Below are 20,122 nucleotides of genomic sequence, written 5' to 3'. Positions count from 1 at the left end.
AGTCGGTTTTCACAAAAATAAGGCTACTAAGCTCTCATCTAGTGATCCCGATGCTAAAGAACAATTAAACCTCTAGAATTATATACATGTGTTATCTACATGTATAGCATCTACATTTATGTATAAAAATGAAATAATTGAATTTTAAAAAACATCATTTAAATGGCCTATAATACATATTAATGCAGTTCTACAGTTTTATACTAAATAAAATACATTCATTTCATATTAATAATCCGATGTCTATCGTAGGCTAAAGCGCGTAGGAACGTCCGAGAGAAAATATAGAGTGGAAAATTTATTAAAATGAAATATATGTGATTGCTTAACGCCCACTGGCACTGACAATGTGAGCCCCAACGTTTAGGAATCATAGCCCCCGTTTAAGAGTTTTGGCGCCGGGGAGGGCGGGGCCCATTTCAATTGAAACGGGTGAAACATGGGTAAGGCCGCCTCTGTGTGAGAAGCACATAATATCAATGCTGAAAAAACAATATAACCATTATTCACAAGTTTTATTGGGAATTGTATTGGTTGTAATGGAATATGGCCCAAAACATACTAGTGTTTTGGTTTTTGTTGGTCTCTAATGGTATGTATTGGTTCTATGTATTGGTTCTAATGGAATATGGCCTAAAACACACTACAGTGTAGTGGTTTTAATGGTAAAAGCTAATGGTTCCTATTGGTATTTTAATAGAAACCTATAAGATTTTTATGTAATGTTTTATTGTTTTTTTTTTTTCAGCAGGGATCTACAGATCCAAGCGCAATTATGAATGTCCAATTGTATAGAGAAAATACACAGCATTGGTGTTAAATGATGAATTTGCACATGGTTTGTATTAAAGCATGTGTCACAGGTCGGAGATGCGGACCGCCCCTGTCGCGGGTCGCGCTCCTCCTAGTTCCACCCCGAGGAGGTCCCAAAACCACCCCAATGACCAGACACACTAGAAAGGAGTTATAATTTAGAATATGAAACTTTATTAAACATTAAAATAGGGAGGGAATTAAATGATTAAAAAGAAAGGACATCCCCAGTCCTCAGGGCCTCATAGCAAGAAAGGGGGGCGGGGGCGATCCAGCATATCCCCCTGTATGAAGGTCTACATCCCACACGCCACCATTTACCAACAGCTGGCTCTCTTCACGGCTCCGCTGGCCTCGAATGGCTTCTATCAAGATACATACACAGCACGACAACGCAAGCTGTAAAGTGTATACACACAAATGAAGACGAGACTCACCCACGGCACTGCACACACACTCAGTGAGTTATGGACGAAGCCACCCATGGCCCGGGCCCGCCGTGTGGTAGTTTGGACGATATTTCAGGATGAAGGGGACGAGATGAAACGTAGAGGAACGTGGGGCTTTCCCCTACGGTGATTCGGATACACTGCGGCTCACCCACACTTCTCTCTCTCTCCAGTGGGGCCGTAATGCAACGAAGCTGCTCACAACACAGTAACTGAGAACCCTTCGACATCCACAGTACACAACATAGGCTGTAACGTCACTCACGTATAACTTCTATTTCCAAGATGGATTCCCGGCTCGCCCACGCTTCCTCTCTCTCACCAGTGGGGCCGTAATGCAACGGAGCTGCTCACAACACAGTAACAGATAACACTTTAACATCCACAGTATACAACTTAGACTGTAACGTTACTCACATATAACTTCTATTTCCAGGGTGGATTCCCGGCTCGCCCACGCTTCCTTTCTCTCACCAGTGGGGCCGTAATGCAACGGAGTTAAAACTTCTATTTCCAGGATGGGTTCCCGGCTCGCCCACGCTTCCTTTCTCTCATCCGTGGGGCCGTAATGCAACGGAGCTGCTCACAACACAGTAACAGGTAATGCTTTGCTTAATCATTCCCCATAGGCAGAATTCGGTCCTACTCTCACTTAGTGTGGCTTTCGGCTGTCCGCAGATAATACCGCAACCGTCCTCAGCGTAGTCGTCGTAGCAACTCACTTAGCGATCCTTCTTCACTTCGTTTGTCCAGCTCCAACCCCTTTATAACAGCCCTACGATACAACACAGCAGCACAGACAAACACAAAGCAGCCCGGTTTCTCTCAGTGGTGTTTCGCTTTAAAATAACCCACAACTCCTTCCTTTGGCTTTTCTCGGGCCCGCACTCTTTCCGTCCACTTATAAAGTGATCCCCGGATCAACGGCGCCATCAGCGCTTCGCAGGAAACGTGTGTTGTGATCTGCCTTAGGCGTAGCGAAGCTCGCCCACGCTGCCCTCTTCTTAACCACTGCTGCTCTCTCAAATGTGCTTCTAAGGCTCCTTTTATCTTCCTTTCATCCCTTTCCTCAGCCAATCGATAATCGCTATAATAATTTGCGTCACCTGCGCCTCGTCAGGCTGCATTCGTCACCGAACAGCTGCCGGAAGTCCGGTGTTTTAAGTGTTGGACTTTAAGGCGTCCATCTGCATGTTCATAATTGGAGGAAAGATACGGTATTAAAATTAAGTTATTTATTGATCAGATATGAAAAAGTTTTACAGCGCTGGGTCATTTCAAGCAATGAACAACGACCAGCTTAAAAAGTAACATGCATATTTATAAAATATGTGACATCGATCTTTCTTCTTAGAATCTCCACCCACAAAGGCCGTTCCCCTCGTACATCTGACTCCATCACCACCCAATTTTAGCCTGCAGAAGATAGACACACACACAGCAAAGAAAAAACAAACTTTTCTCCGCTCATCCCTGAGGGCCATACAGCCCGTAACTTCCTCCCCAGTACTCCTCCACTTCACATATGATTGACTTCACATAGAATATAATAATGCTTTCTTAAAAACAAATCATTAATAAAACATTCATTTATTCATCAGAAAACATAAGCTGTAAGATGAAAGTGATTATTATGTAAAACACATTTCAATATCATGACATCATTTCATTATTCGTAAAATTGGTTATATGAATAAGGCACACATTAACTTCTCTAGATAGATAAACACATATTACATCCCTTACTGTAATACTACTTCTAAGCAAAACACTTTAATCATTATTAAAAAACATCTGTCAGGGAAGAAAACACACACACACACACACACAAAGAACAAGCGCAGGAGATTCTGTTCTTCAAGGTTGAGCTGCCATCCCCCCATTAGATTATTTTGTATGCAACCTTCATTTCATTGGTTAATACACATTTATCAAAGACAACATCATATCTTTATTACATCAATTATTCAATGATTAATACTGATTAAGTAAGGAATATATTGCATATTTTATCCTTTGAATATTAAAGCATTAGTTAATACATGGTTGTCTGTCTGCTTTTCCTTTTTAAGCCTCGCTCTTTATCTCGACCGTTGCCACCTGCAAATTCCTCACTAATCCAACCACGACCTTGTAACTTTTGCAAACACAGAGGCTGCTTCCTCTCAGTAACTTTCCACTCTCTCAGACAAACACAAACAATCTTTTACTTCAGCATACTATAATGATTATTGAAAACACTTCTAAATACAATATTAATAAAACATATGACATTAAAATCCCACAATTCCCTCTCTTGACCTCTGAAAGAGGTCACACATTTTCTCCTTCATAATTCTCTAGGTTCTGTAGGCCTAATAGGGGCATGCTGTATGGGGGTGGATTTTCTTTTTTCTCTATTGCAGACACTATCAGCCTGTTACACAGGGATCTGAGACAGGGGATACAACAACATCCACAAGTGACCAGTATGGCCACAAATACTCCAATTGAGACCACTATAGATGTTCATAAATCAAAGGTGTATGATGTCGTTTAATTTTTTGTGTAATTTAATTCAATTCCCCCATATCTCTGTACACGAATCTTGTGATGTAGTTTCGGACCTTTTGTCAATTTTCAGATTACCTCCATTGTTTATGCTAAATATTATGGTGATTATAATTGCAGCTATAACCCCTAGGGCCCACAGAACCTTCCAATTTCCATATAGCTTCATCCCTGTGGAAAAAATACACTTATGCCTATTGGCTAATACTCAAATAACAATCGTAAGTTCAAAAAGGAAAAAGGAAATTAAAATGTAAAATTAATACTGTAGAATTGTATAAGAAACTTAAAAATTAGATTCAAAAGGAAACATCGAAATGTAAGATTATATAAGAAACTTAAGAAATTCAAAGGTCAATATAATATGTAGCTACCCAGGTTATAATGAATAAACAGTAATTGTGATGTTCAGGTCCCTGAACACTTCTGTCAGGATTTCCACCACCTTATGGAAGTCCAATTTATCTAACCCACACCCCAGCCGGGGAGTAGATACACTTGTTATTCCTTTTTCCTCACACCAATCTCTCATACATCTGAGGCTGTTGGTAAAATTCTCATATGTTGGTAAATCAGTACAGTTTTGTTTTGTTATTAAATGAAAAATCAATCTGCCGTCGTCCTCATGGGTAACTGCACATTCACCTGTGTGTTTGTTCTGTCTTACAACCTTTTGTGGTTCTGTTGCTGGGCTGGAAAAAATGTCACCTTTTTTATGCACAATTTTACAGAGTGTTTGTTGACTTTATTGTTGGTGTTGTGCGAGTGTTACCCCTGATGTTTCACTTCCTGTTTGTTCTCTCTGTATTCCAGCTGATTTACTTTCACTTTCACTTTCAACACTCTCCCTCTCTTGGACCTGAGTCCTCAGGTCCACACCGATTTCTGTGAGAGACCTGCTGGGAGAATCACATGGAACACAAGAAGAGAGATGGAACCAGGTGTCGCCTTTGACCTGTAGCTCGACACCATGTTAGGTTTTTGCTTTTACTCTCGGTGGCCTGGACCGTCTCGGTTCGGCCCAGCACCGTCTGAACACCTTCACTTTCACTCAATCATCATTTGTAACAGCTTGGTCGTTGTACCGGTGTCGTTTAGCCTGTCAGGAAAAACGTTTAATCATAGCAGTTAGTTTGTAGAAATAAACATCATTAGTTAGTGGCAGGATTGGATCCTACACCAAGGCGTTCCGTGGGCCTGGAAACTGTCGACCTGTAAGCAATTCAAAGGATGTGAAACCAGAAATCCTGTTAACAGAAGAGCGAATAGACATTAATGCAATAGGTAATACCTCAAGCCATGTTATTTTTGTCTGTGCACAGATGTTGTCAAGTCAAGTTTTAATGTCAAAGTCAGGTTCATTATTTCAGCTTTGCTCTGTCATTGGGGCGATGAGCAGCCCCGAAACTATATGTCAATTCCAGTGCGTGTTTGTCAGTTTGTCAGATCTAACTTTGTCTTGGGAAACCATGGTTGGGGATATAAGTGGTTTATTAGGCAGTTGACAACAACCACTTCATTAGGTACCTTCACAGCCTGTATTATGTGTCAGGCTTCGCTAGCATTTATTATAGGCCGGCCTTTCCTGGTTTCTAACCCACCTATCTGCCATATGGCAGTTCCATATATACTGCACCAATCACATATGCAGAGTCACTATAAATAATCACCCTCTCTTCACCAGTGTAGTGCAAGGCTTTGATAACAGCTATTATTTCAGCTCTCTGTGCTGACTGTTTACAGTTCAACCTACCACTCAGTCTTGTTACAAAATCATTCTCAACCTGTTCAACAACTGCAAAACCTGCCTTTAGCGTACCATCTGATGCTCTAAAACAAAGCCATCCGTAAATAGCGTAATTAGTAGCGGGTAGTTGGCAGTGGTGTTGTAAACAACTTAGGTCTGATTTTGTTTGGCCCTTTTTGGGTTTGTTTGGTTTTTTTTTTTTTTTTTTTTTTTTTTACTATCATGTGGCATCCCCTCAGTAATCAGGTCAGTCAAGTTTACACCCTCATGGACATAATTTCAGGTTTGGTTGGCCAGGATTTTTTGGTAAACTTTATCTAAGACACCGTTTTATATATTGGTACATACCTTATTATCTATTGTTTGTTGTTTATAAGGCCCAAAAAATAAATATATATATATATATATATATATATATAAAAAAAAAAATAACATAAGTCTCTGGTCCTGGATCAGACATAAGGCTCTATCTCTCCATAGTTTAATTAGCCATTCATTTGTGCCCCATCCGTCCGGGGGCACATTACAACATTGACAGGTCATTGTAATTTCTAGGTCCCTTTCTATTATTAACAAGTGTGTTGGAGGAATACAGAAATGTGTGCAAACTAGACTGGTTTGCTACCTTGTAGGGTAGTGATTTGTTGATAGTCACTTTTTAATTTTACCAGAAACCCATTATCTCCACCGTTGTTGAAACTTTTTTTTTTTTTTTTTTTTTTACGGTGGACTATTTAGGCCCATTATCCACTAGGGCTCTAAGTGGTCCATGAGAGGTCCAGCCATTCCTTTCATGGTGGGTTCCTGTGTGCCCCGTTATTCATCCGCATCACTCCCTTTGGCCCCATGTTGGGTGCATAGGCGCCATTAAATCTGGTTGTGATGGGTTGTGTGGCGCTGGTGGTCCCCTGGCAAAACCACCATTTCCACGCCCGCCACCTCCTCTATTGGGACCCCATCCCCTTGCATTTGGTGCGTTAAGTGGATACCTTACACCGGAATATTGGGGCTGTGACCCATTTTGAGGGCATCTTCTGGCCCAATGACCTTCTTGTCCGCACACATAACATGCATTCCTGACAAAACCTCCAAAACCTCCCCGTTTTGGTCTACTACTCCTTCTTGGCCCTCCCCTTCTCTGTTGGTTATATCCTTCCCACGGGTTTCCTGTATAGGATGGGCCTTTATATGGATCTATGGGCTGATTGGGATATTGTACGTTGTCCGGGACACTAGTTGTCATAGCTACTGGTGTTGGTTGGGCCTGCTTGGGCATTTGTTTCTTTTTTGTGTTGGCCTGTTTAGTCTGTTCTAGCTGCAGTTTCAAAAGCTTATTCTTAATCTTATCTACCTCTACAAGTTCTGTTTGTGTGATTTGTTTATGGCCCTGTCTGTGTAATACACAAGATCTCTTTCCCATGTTGTTATCATTTGTATTTCTCTGTAATCTTAATAGAGTTGTGATTATCTCTCCCTGTGTCATAATTGTTTGTTGTAATCTTTCCATTTTTCTTTTCAGGGCCTTTATTTCATCAAATTCAACATCTAGTTCACCACTGTTTACTGTTAACACCGGCTGTTGCTTTGAGATCGAAACAGACTTTTCCTCATAAGGAGGAGGTGTGTGCAGTGAGGGGTATAGTGACTTCACTTGAGGAGGAGCCATGGGTGGGGCTGAGGGTACTGGCTCAGTGCCTCCTAGTTCTACTTCCTGTTGCTCGCTCACAGCACAACTGTCAACTTCCCCTTTTCTCTTTGTAATCGTCTCGACTTCAGCTGCAACAAAAGCGATTCTCGTCCCCTTTCTCAAATCTGTTTCTGAGTCTTTTACAGTTGGTCCCTTTCCAAACTACTTGCCTTTTTGCCATTGCACATACACTGTTAGGCAACCATACTCATCACATTTTTTTTTTTTAATTTAGCCATTTTCACACAATTTACAAGCATTCAAAATTTCAAAAAGCACAACACGTCACTCTTTTCTAGCAGAAAGATATATACACCAGTAGTTTTCAGGAGTTTCACCCGCAATACAAACACAATACAACTTTCACAGAAATGTCACAAAAATAACAACAATATATCAACAATACTATTCACATTAAGACGTCACTTCTTCTTTCCAGTATTCGTGGACCTTACATCCACGGGCTGCTGTACACCCCCTACAGGCTATACAACCTGAGTCGGTATTTTATAATACCTAATGTATTAAAGGAATCCTCAACCTTTTTAATTAATTCTGTTAACTTACACCGCCATTAACAGTATTCTTGGACCTTTCATCCAACGGGCCTTGCACCCCTTACAGGCTACAACCTGAGTCGGTATTTTATAACACCTAATGTGTTAAAGGCCTCCAACCTTTTTAATTAACTCTGTTAACTTACACCGCCATTAACAGTATTTATGGACCTTTCATCCAAGAGCCTTTCACTCCTTTTGGCTACAACCAAGTTGGTATTTTATAACACCTAATGTGTTAAAGGAATCCTCAACCTTTTATTTAATAACAAAATTCAAAGATTTCAAAAAGTTTTTCACTCTGATCAATTTACAAAAATGTAAATTTGTAATTCAGTTCGGATCTCCTTATCAACACAAGTAATTTGGTATATCCAAATAGCAGAATTCGATAAAACAGGCTTCTGCTTACCTTATTTTAATAGAGCGCTCTTTTTGTGTTGAAAGGGAGTCCTCGCTTACTCTGGTTTCTTCAATGTGAAACCCTCCTTCCGCTCACTCTCTCCTTTCCCTCCAACGAACGTCGGGGTCACCAATTGTTGGACTTTAAGGGTCCATCTGCATGTTCATAATTGGAGGAAAGACACGGTATTAAAATTAAGTTATTTATTGATCAGATATGAAAAAGTTTTACAGCGCTGGGTCATCTCAAGCAATGAACAACAACCAGCTCAAAGAGTAACATGCATATTTATAAAATATGTGACGTCGATCTTTCTTCTTAGAGTCTCCACCCACAAAGGCCGTTCCCCTCGTACATCTGACTCCATCACCACCCAATTTTAGCCTGCAGAAGATAGACACACACAGCAAAGAAAAAACAAACTTTTCTCCGCTCATCCCTGAGAGCCATGCAGCCCGTAACTTCCTCCCCAGTACTCCTCCACTTCACATATGATTGACTTCACATAGAATATAATAATGCTTTCTTAAAAACCAAATCATTAATAAAACATTCATTTATTCATCAGAAAACATAAGCTGTAAGATGAAAGTGATTATTATGTAAAACACATTTCAATATCATGACATCATTTCATTATTCGTACAATTGGTTATATGAATAAGGCACACATTAACTTCTTTAGATAGATAAACACATATTAAATCTTTTACTGTAATACTACTTCTAAGCAAAACACATTAATCATTATTAAAAAACATCTGTCAGGGAAGAAAACACACACACACACACACACACACAAAGAACAAGCGCAGGAGATTCTGTTCTTCAAGGTTGAGCTGCCATCCCCCCATTAGATTATTCTGTATGCAACCTTCATTTCATTGGTTAATACACATTTATCAAAGACAACATCATATCTTTATTACATCAATTATTCAATGATTAATACTGATTAAGTAAGAAATATATTGCATATTTTATCCTGTGAATATTAAAGCATTAGTTAATACATGGTTATCTGTCTGCTTTTCTTCTTTAAGCCTCGCTCTTTATCTTGAATGTTGCCACCTGCAAATTCCTCACTAATCCAACCACGACCTTGTAACTTTTGCAAACACAGAGGCTGCTTCCTCTCAGTAACTTTCCACTCTCTCAGACAAACACAAACAATCTTTTACTTCAGCATACTATAATGATTATTGAAAACACTTCTAAATACAATATTAATAAAACATATGACATTAAAATCCCACATAAGCAAGTCGTCCGGGCGGAACCATCATCAGCGGAACCAAAGACTCCAACTTTTTGTTCTGCCTCCACCAAAAAGTCAGACGGTGACACATGTTAAAACACCACATAGACATATAAACAACAATAAAAAAGTCACCACAGTGGGACTTTAAAAGACACCAGAATACAAGACAATGGCATCTATTCCAGCAAGTGTTTTGGACCGATGCCCATTTTGCTTCCGGCACCCATGTATTTAAGTAAGAATAAAGTTAGGTATTTGTACAATATTAGTCATACTCTGTTACATATGTAACACGGGTGAGAATTCAGCAATATATGAAACAGAGGGAAATTAATATAATTTTCAAATAATTTTAATTCTAATAAAATGCTAAAAGTTGTAAACAAAAAAGCTGATTAAAGTCATTGTAGTTTAAAATAATAAATAATAAATTGATTAAAAATGACTAAATGCTTAAGTGATGTAATCAGTCTAAGCCGAGACTGCGTGTGATGTCATAGACGTGAGACGCAGAGCAGTGAGAGACACGCATTGCTGATCGCGAGAGAAACACCAAAGTGAATCTAAGGCAAATATCTAAATAATCCTTTCTGATATTCAAATAATATGATGCATATTATGTTGTAGACCTATTATTTAACTATATTGGGTGATTTTTAGAACGGGATTATTGGTATTGTCGCGGATGATTCCTGATTGAGAACCCCTGTTAAAAATCCAATGCGGGTATAAAAGTGTATGAAACCCCCCGGATTTGGTGAGTTTCAAACTAATATTGTTCAAACTATTGAAAACTTGAATGGTTTATATGTTTACTGAAGTTCTATATTCCAATTAAGCACTTAAATGCTGTTTTGCACATGATGACATATTCTTGTATATTTTATATATGTTGAATGATATAGAAAATGATTTTGTGTGTGAAATAGTTTCTGAAGAAGTGTGAAATGTAATATAATATTCCATTTGAGCACTTAAATGTTACACAGTACATGATTACATCTGCTAGTATGTATATATGTTGAATATGAGATGTTAAAGGGTTTTGAATACTATTTTCATATAGATAGTTAAATGATGAACGTATAGTGTATATTGTGATGTTCTAAAGAATATGGTGTAAATGCTTTTGAAACTTAAGATGCTGTTTGTATAAACAGGTCAGGTTTTTTTGTGTGATTGGATCAAACCCTTCATATACCGTGATGGCGAGCCTCCCAACCGAACTGTTGATTTGAGAGAACTGCAGACGGAGAAATCCTTTGCAAACCCTTGGATTAGTGTTTACTACTGATCAGGTGGAATTCATTTCATTGTGTATATTCTGATCGGAGGGAAATCAGATTTTCCTTCATTGATTTTTTTGCACTACTGACTATTGAAACACAGTTCTCATCTACACTGAAGGACTTTTGCATACGCTAACATATCTTTTCATTCGGATGACAAAAGGACATTCATTTATACACAGACTGAGAAGATATTGACTGATATTGCTTGATTGTTCAAAGAGTTAAACTGTTCTAATTGAACTATTGTGATGATGTACTTTTAAATGATGTACTTTTCTTTATTTTGATTGTTTTATTTTGGGAAATCTTTTCTATGAGTAAAATATAAAAGGTTGAACAGGAGAACACTAAAACTCAAATATAAGAAAAGATCTTATTAAACTGAAAGTTAGTGAAACTAAATATCTATAAACCAAAATAGAAACTAAACAACTTAAAGATAAATAAAATAACTAGAAGCAAATAGAAAGTAAACTATTTAAATAGTTAAAAGAGCTCAAAGATAAAAGAAGAACAAAAGAACAATTACTTCATTTGTTTCACTTATTTTATTTTATTATTGTTGTGATTGTTACATTTGTTTCCAGTATTATTTTGCACTAACAAAAATACAATTCAGTCGTTTCTATGTATTATCTGTGTCCTTGTGTGCCTTAATTACTTACCCTCCTGTAACGAACCTAATCACTGGTCCAATATCAGGTATTTAGAGCAACCTGTACCTGTTTTAGAAACTGTTGTTACAGAAGTGGCGAGCCAGCAGCCAGGAGTGGTATAGTTTGTAAAGTCTAAAATTTTAAAAGGCACAAATAAAAAAACAATCAAACTAAGTGGTGCAAATAGTCAAAATGGAAGTAATCGAGCTTGAAAACGTTGTAATTGAAAATGCAGTAATAATTAGGGGACTAACCAACACAGAAATTGATGAAGATCTAACTGACTTCCTGAACAAATATGGTAGAATCCATAGACACCTTACCATAGACGATCCCAAATCGCCTCACCATAGAGAAGTAATTGTAGAGTATGGCAGTCATTCTGCAATAATGGCTCTCAAACCCCTGTTGCCCTACATTTTCAATAGCCCACACAACGTAGCTTACCACATAAAGCTTCTAGCAAGTGTTTATGCATCAGCAGTAACTGAGAGTGCTACAACGCATTATTTTGCTGAATTGAAGAGGATAGCAAAGCTCAGTGGGAAAACTTTCGACGATCTCTTGAAAGAGCAGCTTCTTGCAAATGCAACTGATGTCTTTGACAATCCAGCAGATGAAGATGACCGTGAGTCAATTAAAATTACTGGTCACTCTCCCTCTGACATTCCACTTCCAACCAAGCGAACTGAGCATTCAGATGAGAGATGTAACTCTGATACAGTCAGAAGAGTCAGTACAGGAAGTTTCTCACCCACACTTGAGACAAAAGATGTAAACCCACCTGAAGTCCAAAGAATGATCATTGAGCACATTGTAAAAAGTGAGGGAGCTTCAACCTCTAGTGCGTCATTCAGGCTAAGAGGGTTCTCAGGCAAAGTTCCCAGACCGATTAGTGAAGTCGATTATGATACCTGGCGGAACAGCGTAGAATTAATTCTCCAAGATCCTTCTCTGTCTGACTTGCATCGTTCCAGGAAGATCTTAGACAGCCTGCTGCCGCCAGCGTCAGAGATTGTCAAGCAGTTAGGTGCAAAAGCCTTACCTGCTGCTTACCTTGATGTTCTTGATAGTGCTTTTGACACCGTAGAAGATGGTGATGATCTCTTTGCTAAGTTTTTGAACACGCTGCAAAATGCAGGGGAAAAACCTTACTTGTACTTACAACGATTTTACACCAACCTTCTCAAAGTGATGAAAAGAGGCGGTATTCCTGTCCATGAAGCTGACCGACAGCTACTAAAACAATTCTGTCGAGGCTGTTGGGATGAGACTCTAATAACCAACCTTCAGCTTGAACAAAAAAGGAACAAACCACCTGCTTTCCCTGAGCTACTGTTGCAATTGAGAAGTGAAGAGAACAAATACTTCACAAAAGAAAGTCGCATGAAGCAGCACTAAGGAGTACAGAGACAGAAAGCTAGATCTCATGTCGTCACTGCTAATCATATTGATCTTAACCACAATGAAGTTTCAGAACATACAGAAGTGGCCGAATTAAAGAAACAAATCGCTAAACTTCAGAGCCAGCTCTCTAAGCAGAGGAGCGTACCGACAAGACAAAGTGAATTGCCGTCAAATGATGCTGTTCTTGAGCTAAAGCAACAAGTCACAGAGCTCCAGAGTCAGATGACCAAGCTCAGAATACAAAAGAACTCCGAGCCAAAGAGCAAATCAAAGCAAGGAAACACACAAGTTCGCAAAGACCCTCCTACAGCTGACCATAAGCAACCTCACAGGCCTAAGCCAGGCTATTGCTTTCGATGTGGCGAGGATGGACATGTTGTTTCAATTTGTGAGAATGATCCAAACCCATCCCTTGTGAATGATAAAAGAAAGCAGTTAAAAGAACGTCAAGTCCAATGGGATAGTCAGTATGGTCCAAGTGCCTCAGAAACTTTAAACACCGCCCAGCTCTTGTAGCGAGACGTACGAGGGCTGTCACTTGTCAGAATAGTCTCAAGAAACCAGTGAACATGTGCAACTTGAATTCCCATGCTAAAAACCGTCCAGTTGGTCTACCCAAAGGATTAATTGGTACCAAATGCACTGCTCAAGTGAACATTGAGGGAAAACCTTGCTCTTGTCTACTTGACACAGGGTCTCAAGTGACCACTATTTCCCATTCGTTTTATGAACAGAATTTACCTGGACTAAGCATAACTTCTCTAGACGACCTGCTGGAAATAGAAGCAGCAAATGGACAAGCAGTACCCTACCTGGGGTTTGTTGAAGTGAAAATTGCATTCCCCAAAGACTTTCTTGGATCTGACGTTGAGGTTTCTACCCTTGCCCTGGTTATTCCAGAAACTGGTGGCACTGCCCAACCAAAGGTGCTAATTGGCACGAACACCTTGGATCCCGCATATGACAAACATCTTGAAACAAATGATTCAGTCTGTCAAGCCGTCCCCTTTGGTTACAAAGCTGTGCTTCAGACCATCGAACACAGACGTCAGCAGAAAATAGACAGCAGCATAGGAATCGTTAGGCTTCCTGATGTTACCCCTACTGTTGTTCCTGCGGGTCAAAATGTTGTTCTTGAAGGAGTGGTTAGTGTAAAGGGACAAGTAGCTGAAAAATGGGCTGTGATGGAACCTCCTTCACGTTCACCTTTTCCAGGAGGATTGCTAGTTGCCACTTGTTTACTTAACCTACCTCGGCATCCATCACATAAAGTCCCAGTGGTGTTGAAGAACGAGACCGAGCATGATATCATCATCCCTGGGAAAAGTGTGATTGCGGATATTCATGCACTGCAGAAAGTGATGTCAGACAATGTTGTGCAACCTGATGGTTCAGAGTCAAGTGTCCATGCAAAATCCACCAAAGAACTTTCCTTTGACTTCGGTGATTCCAGTTTGCCAGAAGAGTGGAAAAGAAGAATCACTCAGAAACTGCGCGCCATGCCCGAAGTTTTTGCATTGCACGACATGGATGTTGGACAAACAAGCAAAGTAAAACACACCATCAAATTACATGACGAAACCCCCTTCAAGCACAAAGCAAGACCGATCCATCCCAACGATCTTGAAGCTGTCCGCAGACATTTAGAGGAATTGCTTGATGCTGGTATCATCCGTGAATCAGAGTCATCCTTCTCTTCCCCTATTGTCGTAGTAAGGAAGAAGAACGGCGACATAAGACTTTGCATCGACTACCGCAAGTTGAATACGCAAACTATCAAGGATGCATATGCCTTACCTAACTTGGAGGAAACCTTTTCAGCACTTCGAGGTTCAAAATGGTTCTCAGTGCTTGATCTTAAATCTGGGTATTACCAGATCGAACTGGAAGAGAAAGACAAACACAAGATCGCTTTCGTATGCCCATTAGGTTTCTGGGAATTTAACAAGATGCCTCAAGGGATAACGAATGCTCCCAGCACATTCCAAAGGCTGATGGAGAAGTGCATGGGCGACATTAACCTCTCAGAAGTCCTAGTGTTCTTGGATGATTTGATTGTCTTCTCAGATACCCTAGAAGAGCACGAAAGACGTCTTCTCCATGTTTTGGGACGTTTGAAAGATTATGGATTAAAGCTTTCGTTGGAAAAGTGCAAGTTTTTCCAGACGTCAGTAAAGTATCTCGGACACATCGTTTCAGAAAGTGGTGTGGAGACAGATCCCCAGAAAGTAGAAGCCATCAAGACCTGGCCAAGTCCGAAGAACTTGAAGGAGTTGCGTTCCTTCCTGGGATTCTCCGGTTATTACCGACGATTTATAAAGGACTATGCAAAGATAGTGAAGCCATTAAATGAATTAACTGTGGGATATCCTCCTCTTCAGAAGAGTTGCAGGATGAAAAGTAAGGAAAGGACTTACCTTGACCCCAAAGCACTTTTCAAAGAGCGATGGACAGCTGACTGTCAGCAAGCATTCGAAACACTCATCTCAAAGCTTACTGAAGCACCCGTGTTAGGATTTGCAGATCCTGGGTTGCCGTATGTGCTACATACAGACGCGAGCACCACTGGACTAGGTGCAGCACTCTATCAGGAGCAAGAGGGAGTGCTACGAGTAATTGCGTACGCCAGTCGAGGTTTGTCAAGAAGTGAAGCCCGGTATCCTGCTCACAAGCTGGAATTCCTAGCCTTGAAGTGGGCGGTTACGGAAAAGTTTTGCGATTATCTCTATGGAAGCAGTTTCAAGGTGATCACTGACAGCAACCCCCTTACTTATGTATTAACTTCAGCCAAGTTGGATGCAACAAGCTATAGGTGGTTGTCTGCCTTGTCTACTTTTTCCTTTACTCTTCAATATCGACCTGGAAAGAACAATCTCGATGCGGATGCACTTTCGAGACGACCTCATGGTGATCTGGTAAATGATCCTACATCTCAAAAGGAACAAGATCGAATACGCCAGTTTACTTTGTACCATTCACCTGAAATGACAAATTCCATCTCTGTTTCCATGGATGCAATCCAAGCAGTCTTTGAAAGACATTCCTTATGCGAAGCAGGTGACAGTAATTGTATCACTCTTGTTGAGTCACTTTCCATGAGCCCAGATGCAATTCCTAAAGATTATGAGCAAATGGAAGGATCTTCTGTTGTTCCCAGCATGTCAGAACAGGAATTGAGAGAGAAACAGAGAAATGATCCAGCCATGCGGGAAATAATTATTCAATTGGAGTCAGGATGTACTATCTTACCTGTACTTAGACGTGAGCTTTCAGAACTTCCTTTCCTGTTGAGAGAATGGAAAAGACTTGAGTTAAAGAATGGAGTTCTCTATCGCAAAAGAGCCGTAGGAGACTGTACAACTTACCAGCTTGTTCTACCACCTGACTTAAGAGCCATGATCATGGAGAGTCTACACGATAATATGGGTCACATGGGAAATGAACGGACCCTTGATCTCATCCGGTCCCGTTTCTATTGGCCCAAAATGGCCATGGATGTGGAAAATAAAGTCAAGACCTGTAATCGCTGTGTGTGCAGAAAAACCTTACCAGAAAGAGCTGCCCCACTAGTGAACATCCAAGTTACCCGGCCACTAGAGTTAGTGTGCATGGACTTTTTGTCATTGGAACCCGACCGTAGTAACACCAAAGACATCTTGGTAATAACAGACTTCTTCACTAAGTATGCGGTCGCGATTCCCACCCCAAACCAAAAAGCCAGAACGGTTGCAAAAACTCTGTGGGAACACTTCATAGTGCATTACGGTGTGCCTGAAAAACTCCACAGTGATCAAGGACCAGACTTCGAATCCAAAACGATCAAAGAACTCTGTGAAATTGCTGGTATCAGAAAAGTCAGAACTACACCGTACCATCCTAGAGGGAACCCGGTTGAGCGTTTCAACCGCACGCTGATAGGAATGCTCGTTACCTTGAATGCTCAAGAGAAAAACAGATGGAAAGAATTTGTGAAACCACTTGTACATGCTGATAATTGTACAAAGCACGAAAAGACAGGATTCACACAGTACGAACTAATGTTCTGACGACAACCAAGGTTGCCAGTTGATTTGATTTTCAACACTGCAGTAAGTCAAGACAATCCTAAGTTCCACTCACAGTATGTGCAATCACTGAAATCTCATCTCCAAGAGAGCTATAAATTAGCTCAGAAGAATGCAGCTAAATCTGCGGAAAGAAACAAAGTCCGTTTCGACCGTAAATTAATTGAGTCATCTCTCGAGGAAGGTGACCGTGTCCTGGTCAGAAATGTGAGAATACGCGGAAAACACAAATTGGCTGACAGATGGGATCCCGTGGTACACATTGTAGTGAGTCGTGCTGGTGAATTACCTGTCTATACAGTGAAACCCGAAAGACAAGAAGGTCCCTTACGAACATTACACAGAGATTTGTTGTTACCCTGTGGATTCTTATCTCCGCTGATGGAAGATGAAACTGATGTAACAAAACCTCAGAAAAGGCGGGTAACTAGACAAAACAGAGATTATGAAACCGACGAATGTCAGGAGAACTATCAAAGTTCCGATGAAGATGACTATGTACCCCAATTCTCTGAAGTTCCAACCTTTACCACACAAAGGTTCATCAAAGAGTACAATGTGGTCAGGAAACCTAAAGACATTTCTTATAACTCTGATTCTGAAATTCAAACTTCTGTCCCAAGTCATGGTTCAGATACTGTGAATGCAAGAAATGTACACAGAGAAAATTATTTTTCTGAAATGGAACACTTACCTGATGTTCAGTACTTACCTGAAACCCAGACCTCATCCCTTGGAACAGGACCTGTAAAGAAAAACCTGGAAGAAAGAAACGACTTACCTCAAGTAGAGCAGCAAACACTGGATGTACCTGATGGAAATGAGGACAATAACACACAAGCTGTCCAAGTTGAGGAAAATGTAACTGATGTTCCATTAAGGAGAAGCAGAGCAGAATCAGCTGAATCTACTAAACTTACTGAACCTGTGGAAGAAACAGATCAAAGTGAAAGTGAGGATGAAATTCAGTTAAGAAGGTCCAAAAGAGTGAAGCAGAAGTCAAAAAGACTGACTTACCCAGAAATGGGAAACCCAATGATATCCATTATCCAATCCCTGTTGCAAGGACTGAACACTGCTTTTGTAGAGTCACTTGCAGAACATCCCAAACCTATAAGACACCCCAAGGTCTAAAGTCTTAGGTCTTAGCTATGCAAAGGGACTTGCATAGATTTAAGAGGGGAGGGTGTAACACGGGTTAGAATTCAGCAATATATGAAACAGAGGGAAAATAATATAATTTTCAAATAATTTTAATTCTAATAAAATGCTAAAAGTTGTAAACAAAAAAGCTGATTAAAGTCATTGTAGTTTAAAATAATAAATAATAAATTGATTAAAAATGACTAAATGCTTAAGTGATGTAATCAGTCTAAGCCGAGACTGCGTGTGATGTCATAGACGTGAGACGCAGAGCAGTGAGAGACACGCATTGCTGATCGCGAGAGAAACACCAAAGTGAATCTAAGGCAAATATCTAAATAATCCTTTCTGATATTCAAATAATATGATGCATATTATGTTGTAGACCTATTATTTAACTATATTGGGTGATTTTTAGAACGGGATTATTGATATTGTCGCGGATGATTCCTGATTGAGAACCCATGTTAAAAATCCAATGCGGGTATAAAAGTGTATGAAACCCCCCGGATTTGGTGAGTTTCAAACTAATATTGTTCAAACTATTGAAAACTTGAATGGTTTATATGTTTACTGAAGTTCTATATTCCAATTAAGCACTTAAATGCTGTTTTGCACATGATGACATATTCTTGTATATTTTATATATGTTGAATGATATAGAAAATGATTTTGTGTGTGAAATAGTTTCTGAAGAAGTGTGAAATGTAATATAATATTCCATTTGAGCACTTAAATGTTACACAGTACATGATTACATCTGCTAGTATGTATATATGTTGAATATGAGATGTTAAAGGGTTTTGAATACTATTTTCATATAGATAGTTAAATGATGAACGTATAGTGTATATTGTGATGTTCTAAGGAATATGGTGTAAATGCTTTTGAAACTTAAGATGCTGTTTGTATAAACAGGTCAGGTTTTTTTGTGTGATTGGATCAAACCCTTCATATACCGTGATGGCGAGCCTCCCAACCGAACTGTTGATTTGAGAGAACTGCAGACGGAGAAATCCTTTGCAAACCCTTGGATTAGTGTTTACTACTGATCAGGTGGAATTCCTTTCATTGTGTATATTCTGATCGGAGGGAAATCAGATTTTCCTTCATTGATTTTTTTGCACTACTGACTATTGAAACACAGTTCTCATCTACACTGAAGGACTTTTGCATACGCTAACATATCTTTTCATTCGGATGACAAAAGGACATTCATTTATACACAGACTGAGAAGATATTGACTAATATTGCTTGATTGTTCAAAGAGTTAAACTGTTCTAATTGAACTATTGTGATGATGTACTTTTAAATGATGTACTTTTCTTTATTTTGATTGTTTTATTTTGGGAAATCTTTTCTATGAGTAAAATATAAAAAGTTGAACAGGAGAACACTAAACTCAAATATAAGAAAAGCTCTTATTAAACTGAAAGTTAGTGAAACCAAATATCTATAAACCAAAATAGAAACTAAACAACTTAAACATAAATAAAATAACTAGAAGCAAATAGAAAATAAACTAATTAAATAGTTAAAATAGCTCAAAGATAAAAGAAGAACAACAGAACAATTACTTCATTTGTTTCACTTGTTTTATTTTATTATTGTTGTGATTGTTACATTTGTTTCCAGTATTATTTTGCACTAACAAAAATACAATTCAGTCGTTTCTATGTATTATCTGTGTCCTTGTGTGCCTTAATTACTTACCCTCCTGTAACGAACCTAATCACTGGTCCAATATCAGGTATTTAGAGCAACCTGTACCTGTTTTAGAAACTGTTGTTACATATACTCTTACTAATACTAATATGCATTATTTTGGTCAGGTAACACATAAATGTCATATAAGCTGCACACATAAAGAAGAAAAATTATATTCACAAAAAATGTATATTTATACTCACTGTGATGTATTTGTGGAATCAACAAACGTATAGTTGTGAGACTCTTAAGAGAAGACTGTGATTCTCAGACCCTGACAATATACAGTGTCTTCCATAGTGACCGGGAATTTTTTCCCCTCTGTTTGTTTTGTCAGTGTTAAAGAAATTGATACATTTAATTTCTTTTCTGTTTTTTTTTTATT

The 20,122-nt window shown here is 39.2% G+C and overlaps 1 long non-coding RNA gene across 1 annotated transcript; it reads right to left on the bottom strand.

Moving 5' to 3' along the window:
- Positions 1-5,749: 5,749 nt before the first annotated feature.
- LOC141351198 (uncharacterized) lies at positions 5,750-9,464 on the bottom strand. The gene is made up of 2 exons (XR_012359436.1): positions 8,034-9,464; positions 5,750-7,900 (listed from the first exon to the last, which is right to left on the bottom strand). It is a non-coding gene; the product is annotated as an uncharacterized lncRNA (long non-coding RNA).
- Between the last annotated feature and the right edge of the window lie 10,658 nt (positions 9,465-20,122).

The sequence above is a fragment of the Misgurnus anguillicaudatus genome, chromosome 19 (assembly GCF_027580225.2).
Source record: "Misgurnus anguillicaudatus chromosome 19, ASM2758022v2, whole genome shotgun sequence".
Taxonomy (NCBI): domain Eukaryota; kingdom Metazoa; phylum Chordata; class Actinopteri; order Cypriniformes; family Cobitidae; genus Misgurnus; species Misgurnus anguillicaudatus.
Note: the sequence above shows the minus strand (reverse complement) of the source record. Positions and strands in the feature narration are given on the sequence as shown.